The 8,189-nt window shown below is 35.9% G+C and overlaps 2 protein-coding genes across 5 annotated transcripts in view; one reads left to right on the top strand and one right to left on the bottom strand.

Moving 5' to 3' along the window:
• LOC308065066 (uncharacterized protein) overlaps positions 1-8,189 on the bottom strand; it is a 119,756-nt gene that overhangs the window by 24,420 nt on the left and 87,147 nt on the right. The gene's annotated exons all lie outside the window — the stretch shown is intronic.
• The window catches only part of PACRG (parkin coregulated), a 291,943-nt gene that overhangs the window by 204,861 nt on the left and 78,893 nt on the right, over positions 1-8,189 (top strand). The gene's annotated exons all lie outside the window — the stretch shown is intronic.

The following is an 8,189-nucleotide window of genomic DNA, read 5'->3' as shown; positions in this document are numbered from 1 at the left end:
ACAGGGTATATTCCTCATTGACAAAAGTGTTTTGATAAGAAGGGTAAATTTATATCCAAAGAAGGAGCACACAATACTTACTGATTTCAGTGATTTTTTTCCTCTCATTCTAAAGAAAATTTGACCCAAATAATTTAATCTGTCAAGATAGCCAAGAGTTAAAGTGAACAAAGCTTACACAATGTGACATTTTTGTCATTGTTTTTCACTTTCAATTAAACAAAGGACTGTTAAATATTTTAAAAGAAAAATTTAGCAATTTAACAAGTAACAGTGATTCAGAATAAGATAGTCATTACCAGTATCACAGCTACTGGCCTAGAAGTTCCACACTGTCTTCTGGTGAGTAATCGGGAAGTGTCTGCCTTGCAGTGGCACACTGAGGTGTCTTGGCTATGCCCAAGCAAGGTGGAAGGGCAACACAGCTCAGGGACAGTTCAGTTGCAGAGGGAGCAACTTGGATCAAGATGAGCACAGCTGCATCACTGAGTGCTGACCTGGAAGTGCACAAGTGGACAGAGTGACCCTGTGTGGACATAACCAAGTAATTTTTTTTGCCACTGTAGATATTACTAATGGATTCCTCTAAAATGTTCCCTTACATATGTAACTAAGTTTATATTTGAGCATATTTCACTGAGGACAATTAGAATGTTTGCTATGCAAACTTAAGTGTGCATGTGCTTGCAGGGTCACTGTTTAAATGTCTGTGCAATTTAAGAAAAAAAAAGAAGGCATTTTATCAAATTAGCTCTGCCATATTGAAGGCTTCTGCTTTATAAAATCTTAGTTTGTACCTCTGCATTTGACTTTTTCAGGTGAAAATTTACTGTAAAAATAGAACATCTTGTGTCTGGAAAGAAGGAAAAAAGAAAAGAAAACAAAACCAAAAAAGTCATATTTTTTTCATATTTTCTTGAGGCTTTCTTTTTTTTCCCCATATTTTGAAAAGTGGGCAGCTTAGGCTTTGTTTATCCAAAGGGCTGGCCAAAGTGTTGCAGGCATCTTTCTGTTGTACTTGTCAGGGAAGGATATTTTCAAAAAAGAAATCCTAAAATAGATTTTAATAGCAAAGAGATTTTCACAAGTGTCTTTCCCTTTTATTCCTGGAGTAAAGCAAAGAACTCTCAAATTACAGCTTCTGTTATTATTTTCAGAATTTTCAGTACTATGGGATAACCTGGTATTACAGTAGCTTTTGTCAGAGCACCAGAAAAAGCTTTGAAAAACTTTAGACTCTGTTTGAATTCCTTGTCCTTTTCACTTGCAGTTTTAATATCACCTTAAAATACTACAGTTTTTCATTCTAAATGGCTCACAGAGTCACACTTCTGTTCCGTTTCTTCCTCCATTAAGCCTTTAAGGTCACGTGTTTTTAAATGAACACAGCCAGCGAATCTGTGCTGTACACAGGAGTGATCAGGTCAGCTCCAGGAGGAATTTATGGGCTAGTTTTGTACATTTTATAAATATGCTTGTGGTTACCCAATAGTTAATGTCTAGCATAAATATGGGCTGCTTCCAAAAAGGCAAGTCCTTACCACCGCCAGTCCTCTGCCCCAGACATCGGCTATTTATTCCAACCACATTTCCAGTGCCAGCCCATGGGGCCATGCAGGGAGTCAGATCAAAGCAATGGCAGGGATTATAAGAACAGTTCTCTTGGTTTAGGTTTCATGTACTGATGGGGAATATCAGGATTTGTTCCTTGTGTGTATGTTATTTTTTCATGTACTTGTAGGTCATTGTTCTATAAAGGCTCTTTGTCAGAAAGTCTCCACGTTCTTTAGCTCAATACAGGAAGAAGTTGAAGCTGATTTGACTAGGCTAGCTATACTCACAAGAGGTACCTTTACAGGCACTTTCTATACTAGTCAGGAACTTTGTAGAGGGAAAATCTTTGCTTCCGCGGGAAAAAAAAACAAACAAACCAAACACAAAAAACCCAACAAAAAACCCAAACCAACAACCAACCAACCAAATCCAGCAATTTGGAATTAAATTGTTTGAAAAGATAAGTAATCCCAGTAATAACCTCTTATATAGGTAGTCATAAATGTAACAGCTAATGAAAACTCATTTTTAAAGAGTGTTTTCCAAACACTTGTAGACAAGCTTAAGTTGAAGACATAGAGTATGTTCACTTGAATAAAAACATGCTCTCAGTATTGGGACCATCAGCTATAATTTTTTTTTTTTTTTTTTGGTAGAGTGAACAATTACTTAACTACAGTTCCTGGCTTCTGAACTTTTAAAAATTAAATGTTACTGGTTTGAAGAACAATAGAGTACATTTAAATTGCTGCTTTCAAAGATATGTTAAAATCTTGATAGATTAGTATTTACTTTATTAGGAATTTTTGTACTAATTAGCAAATAAATAATGTCAGGCTAGATCTGACACAGCTACAGCAGTCATTAATAAAGAAGTAAAAAAAATATTTTTGACTCAATAAATAAATGAAAAAATTTGGAAGAAAAAGTATCTAGAAATTAATTAGATACTTGTTTTAATCAGCTCAACATGTTTAATTTCAGTGTATAATAGTATGAACAAAACCACTGTAATGGAAGCTATGGACTTTTCCTAAGCATCCTTGCCAGAGAAGGGGCACAAGGAATTGCTATCACTACCAAACTGTTTTCTAACAGTTGCTGCTCATTATGGAATGGAAACTTGGGCTCAGTCCTCTCCATTATTCCAATCCAGCATGTTACATGGAAAAGGAAGGTGATCTGAGCTTAAAGGTTACACTGAAAAATGTGTTGTTCTCAGTCTATTCTGCAATCTCTTCAGTGATGTGTTTGTAGCAAATCCAGGCACATTACTTAAACACCAGATTCTGAGCTTCCCTTGCTTGAAAATAACTCTCCTGAAAGGTGGCCAGTGTAAATTCACAGATGATTCAAGGACAGTTCATTGAGAACTGGAAGTGGTCTTCTGTGACCTGGGGAAGGGTACCCTAGCTACTGAGCTACTTTGAAGAAAGGGGACTTTAATTTTGCCATACTTCTATGTTGTACCAAAATGTTTCACCTGAAGCTGTTCAGTGAATTCAGTATAAATATGTAGCTTCTTTCTGGATGACCAAAACTGAGTTTCTAGAGTCCAATATATTGACAAAACCAGAACCTAGCCTTCCTTTGTTACCCTGTTCTGCTGATGAAGTTATTACAATGTTGGGAAATTAAAGTTGTGGTTAACCAACTCTAATTGCTGTGTTTGAAATAGTTTTATTCTATTATCCAGAATTAAAAAGTCCATTCAGAAACTACAGTTTTCCTAAGTTCAATATCTATGAACTATTTTGGAAATACTTTTATAGTTTCCTTTACCTGCTATAATTTCTCTTCCTATCTTTAATCTGTGCTTCTCATACCGTTTCTTCGTGTTTTCTTATGTTGATGAAGCTACACCCCTTCAGTGTATACCACTGATTATTGTATGTTGCTCTTTTTAAAGATGCTTCACACTGAAATTAACATCTTGATGTTTTACTGGAAGCAAAGCTATGCCTCAATGTCATTCTTTAGGGCAAAAAGCACAACTACATTGTCCAATTTGATTTCTGTTCATAGCTAAACGCCATATTCTCTGTAGCCCTGTAGAACACACAGCTGATCAGATGCAGAACTAATTCTCTGGATACGTGATTCTGTAGCTCCATTTCTGTCTCCATGTTTTGTTGATGACTAATTCTGACACAAGTACAATAGACCTGAGCCAATAATCTTTTTTTACATTGGTGATCCTTAGTCGTAAAAATAGTGCCTTGCAAGCTGTCACTTAGGATTGAAGAGAAACATCACTTATTCAATACTGGGTGGTAAATAAAGTGAAATTCAGGATGTGAGATATTAATTTTCAATTAAAGTTTGCAGTGCATATCAGTTACCCCAACGAGCACAGAGTGCAAATTTTGTTTTGCGTTGTTGACAGCAATCACTGTACCATGGCAGTAGTAAAAAAGGTGACATTTTGGAGTTGGCATATCTGCTGTTATGTGCCTGCACACATCTTGGGAAAGGCAGCAATAACTGCAGTTAGAGCTTAATCAGACACTGGCCGATAGAAGCAGCTATGGAAACGCACTGAAGTAATGCATCTGGTACTCTGTTCACACACAGTCCCAAAGTAGTAGTATTAATTTTTCAGCTCTAGTAGCACCCTTCAGACTTGATGACAGAAGGAAAGTTGTTGCAGTTTTACATGTTTTCATTTCTATCCAGCTGCCTTTCTGCATTTAGTGACAGTGGGGAATAGTCTAAAACCCAGCAATGATTAAAACAAACTGGGGTGATGGTGGACAATAAATAAGTTTTCAGCATACTCTAGAGCACAAAAATTGCTCATTCCACTTGTGTAGAAAAAGCCTCTAAATAGCTAAGAAATTCATAGTCCCTCATGTATGCATTTAGTGTCACTACTTTTGGAATATTTCTTCACTTCATGTTACCAGAAAAAATGCAAGGTTTTTGAATGCAGGCCACCTAAAGAAAGCAATAAACATTTGTAGAAGCTGGAGAAACTAATACATGAAGAAAGACTATATGAATACTTTTGAAAAGGCAAGACCTGAGCTCAGAAAAATTCCATACTTAGCAAGGAAAGAGGATTGATTCCATGGAGCTATAATGATGAGTGAAAGCATGAAACTTCAAAAAGGATGCATCAGACTGAAATTAGGGAAATACTCTCTGATGTTCTGATACATCAGTTTGCAGAAAAATCTCTTGAAGGAACAGTCACCTAGGACTTCCAAAACTAGAGGAGATAAAATCTGGAAAAACATAGCAGAGGAGCAGTTATGCTACTGAGGAGATCTGAACCAGTGAATAGCCCCTTCTCTGTCTGTATTTCTATTATATTTCAATATAAAATTGCTTTTTTAGATGCTAAAAGGGGAAGTTTTTGCCTATAAAAAGCCAAGATAAATGTTAAAAAATCTATTATTATAACAGAAACTGTTTTAGCAGGGAACATAGCAGCAAGTATGTTTTAAAGAAAAAAGTTTTTAAAAAGTTAAAAAAAAAAAGTTTAAATGTTTTTCTGAGGACTGTTTATGTTACCAGTAATTATCAGTTATCAAGAATGGAGCTTGTTTGAAGCCTATGCCTGTGAAAGGAGCAGAATGTATTTTTAGTAGTTCTTCACACTATGATGTCCTGTCAAAACTGAAGAACATTAAGCATCATTATGCAGGATCCTAGAACATGACAGCATGTTCCAAACTTTTGGTCACGGCCATTTCCATCAAAAAGCTGACTCCAGAAAGTAATACATACAATGTCTGCATTGAGGTGGTAGTTTTATTAGTAATTTTAACTTTCTTTTTTTTTTTTACTAAGAGCAAGAAAATGAAAAAATACAATATGTTGATTTGATGTGATATGAAATTAAGGCTTCATGCAAGAGCAAAAGCAAGAAGCTCCAGTGTCATGCCAAACAGGAGAGAATACTGTGTTATTGTCACAGTTACTGCATTTATTCCTCAAAATGATACTATTGTTTTTAATAATAACTACATAAATAAAGGAACATAAATTAAAGTAATGGAAGGCCACAAATTCTCCATGATACAGTCTGCTGTGTCTTGAAAACCCAAGTCCTTGTAGAAATCATGGCATAAAATTGATACTGTTACATTGAACAGGTTCTTAGTTTATGGTTTGTTCTGTACACTAGCCGTTTAATTAACAGAAACTAACTAGTGCCAGCAACTATTATTGTCTCTGATATATTTTATTTTATATTCCTTGAGATCTGCTTTATCTCTTCCTTAAGAGCAAATGGATTTTGTTTGGTTAAATTACTTTTTGGCTCCAAGAGATCAGCAAGGTGAAAAAAAATATGCTAAATGTGTTAGAGAACAACTGCAGAAGGTAACATTTACATATCTTTTATGTTAGATTGTGGTGAAATCTCTCTGTTGATTGATGGTCTAAAGATAATATCTGTTAACATTGTAGGCTGATAGGAGTGGTTTGATTTTATACTACCAAGGAATTTATTTGAACTTTATGCAGCTTATAACAATCCCACAATTTTAATTTTGATCTTCTTCAGAGAAGCTAGCTCTGTAATTACTAAAGACTGTCATTGCTGTAACATTTGAGACTGCAGAAATTTGCAAAGGTTTCCTCCTCCCACAGGCTTTGGCTATATTTGTCAACCCAATAAAGACTAGGGTGAAACCCGAGGAGTGTGAATCCCACGGATCTCCTGCTGACATCAGTAGGAGCTTAGCACCTATAAGGATCAAAGAGCTTTGTTACTGCAGCTGACTCTCAATAATGCAAAACAATTAAAAATAATGACAAACGCAACAAAATCCAAATGATCCAATAGATTCTGGGATAGTCTAAAAAATTAGAATCATCTTAGTTTTAAAATTCAGCATTTCAGTCGTGACCAGACTGGATCAGCAAAACATGATACAGAATTAAAATCAGATTCAAAGCTGAAGTAAATTGTATAATGATGAGAGTTTGAAAAAACTGGTTGTGATCTATCAAAAATTAATTCAAAGTCAATTAATGTAACACTGTGATAGGAATCAGCATTGTCTCTGCTGTCAGAAGTTATTTTTACATTTAAATGACATGTGCATCCATGGTGAACATTTAGCCTTTTACTTTCTGTCCACCACCTTATCTGTTTTGCTCTTTGACACAGGCATGATTCTTTTGCCTGTGTCTGTAGGACTTTACTCAATGGAGATTCTGAACCATAACTGAAGCCCCAGTAAAATACATAAAGAATAATAAGAAGTAGCATTGCTTACAGTAATGAGACTTTAGTCCCCACATATGCTTTTCCAAGGATTCTAGTCTTAAGTGTAAATTTGTCAAATCTTGGTTCTTTCTATCCTATGCTTCTCGTCCTTAGCAAAAGGTTCTTTACTGTGATCTGGTGTGTTTATTTATATGAGTGGTCTGAATTTATTTGGGATGAAGCTGATTGAATGTCACGCTTCTTTTTTGAAGTTGGCAGCCAGGGTTGGCGTATTTCTGCTTGCTCATGCCTGGAGTCAGTGTAGCTGGCTAGGACTTTGTTCTATTCCTATACTATACTTTGATATCTTTTCAGCTGGTTCTGTGCAGAAGTCCTAAATTTATTTGTCCTCTCAGAAAAGTCAAGAGTCCAGAAGCTCTGCAGAGAAGGAAATGATGACAGAGACATTTTCTAGTCATGAACAAGGCATAGCTAAGCCTGATTATAACTGGAATTGTACTTGCAATATACCACATTAAAACCAAAATATGAAAACTAATCACAGGAAGTCCAAGAACAAAGATCAAACCTCTAAACTATGAAGGAATAAGTAGGATTTTGCCACAGAGTGTAAGCATCAACCTGCACTTTCCTTTGAAAGCTACTGCAGAGATTTTAAAAAGTGCAGACTCCAGGACTAACAATAACTTAGTAGTGGAAAAAGCTTTTCAAATGTACAGTATCCAATGTATAAAATCAGCCAAGATCTCTCTGAAGTGGACTGTGTCTCATCTTTACTGCCAGCTAGCCTTTCAGCCTTTAAAATCTTCAGAACACATTGCTATGGAGAAAATCACTGAAGCATCAGCTGGCATATGATCTTTTAAAGTTCTGTTCATTATTTCCTAATCCTAGCTGCTGTTTTTACTTTTCAGAAATGCAACCTATCTTCTCTATCACTACCTTGTAATAGCCAGCTTTCCGTGCCCTTTTCTTCCTTATTTCTCTCTTTCCTCCCACTTTCTTTTCTGTCTGCTGAGACATCTTCAAACACAAGACTACGTGTTCAGATAACAACTGTGCCAAAAGCTGCAGGAAGAACCCTGGCTCACAGATGCGCAGCTTCACAGTGAAGTATTGAGTGTTACTGCAGTGTCCACCAAACTAGACATTCGTAATTGCCAACTTTGTAGCATAGACAACTGTTTTGTTCATGTACCTTGCAAACATAAAAAGTTGAATTGGGAGATAATTAATTGCATTTTTTTGAAATGTAATCATAGTGTGGAATTGCAATGACGCTCAGTTAATTTTCATAAACTTTCCGTCGTACACTGCACAATCCCTCCCAAAGGCACCAGTGATACAAAAGAACGTGAACTATATCCGAATATATAGTGAACATATAGTTCTGGGAATGTTCCCCTCTGCCTGCAAGAAATTACTCATCGTGAATTAAAATGCACTGTTCATT

The sequence above is a fragment of the Falco punctatus genome (genome assembly GCF_963210335.1).
Source record: "Falco punctatus genome assembly, chromosome: 5".
NCBI classification, from domain to species: Eukaryota; Metazoa; Chordata; class Aves; order Falconiformes; family Falconidae; genus Falco; species Falco punctatus.
This window is presented reverse-complemented; position numbering and strand designations above follow the sequence as displayed.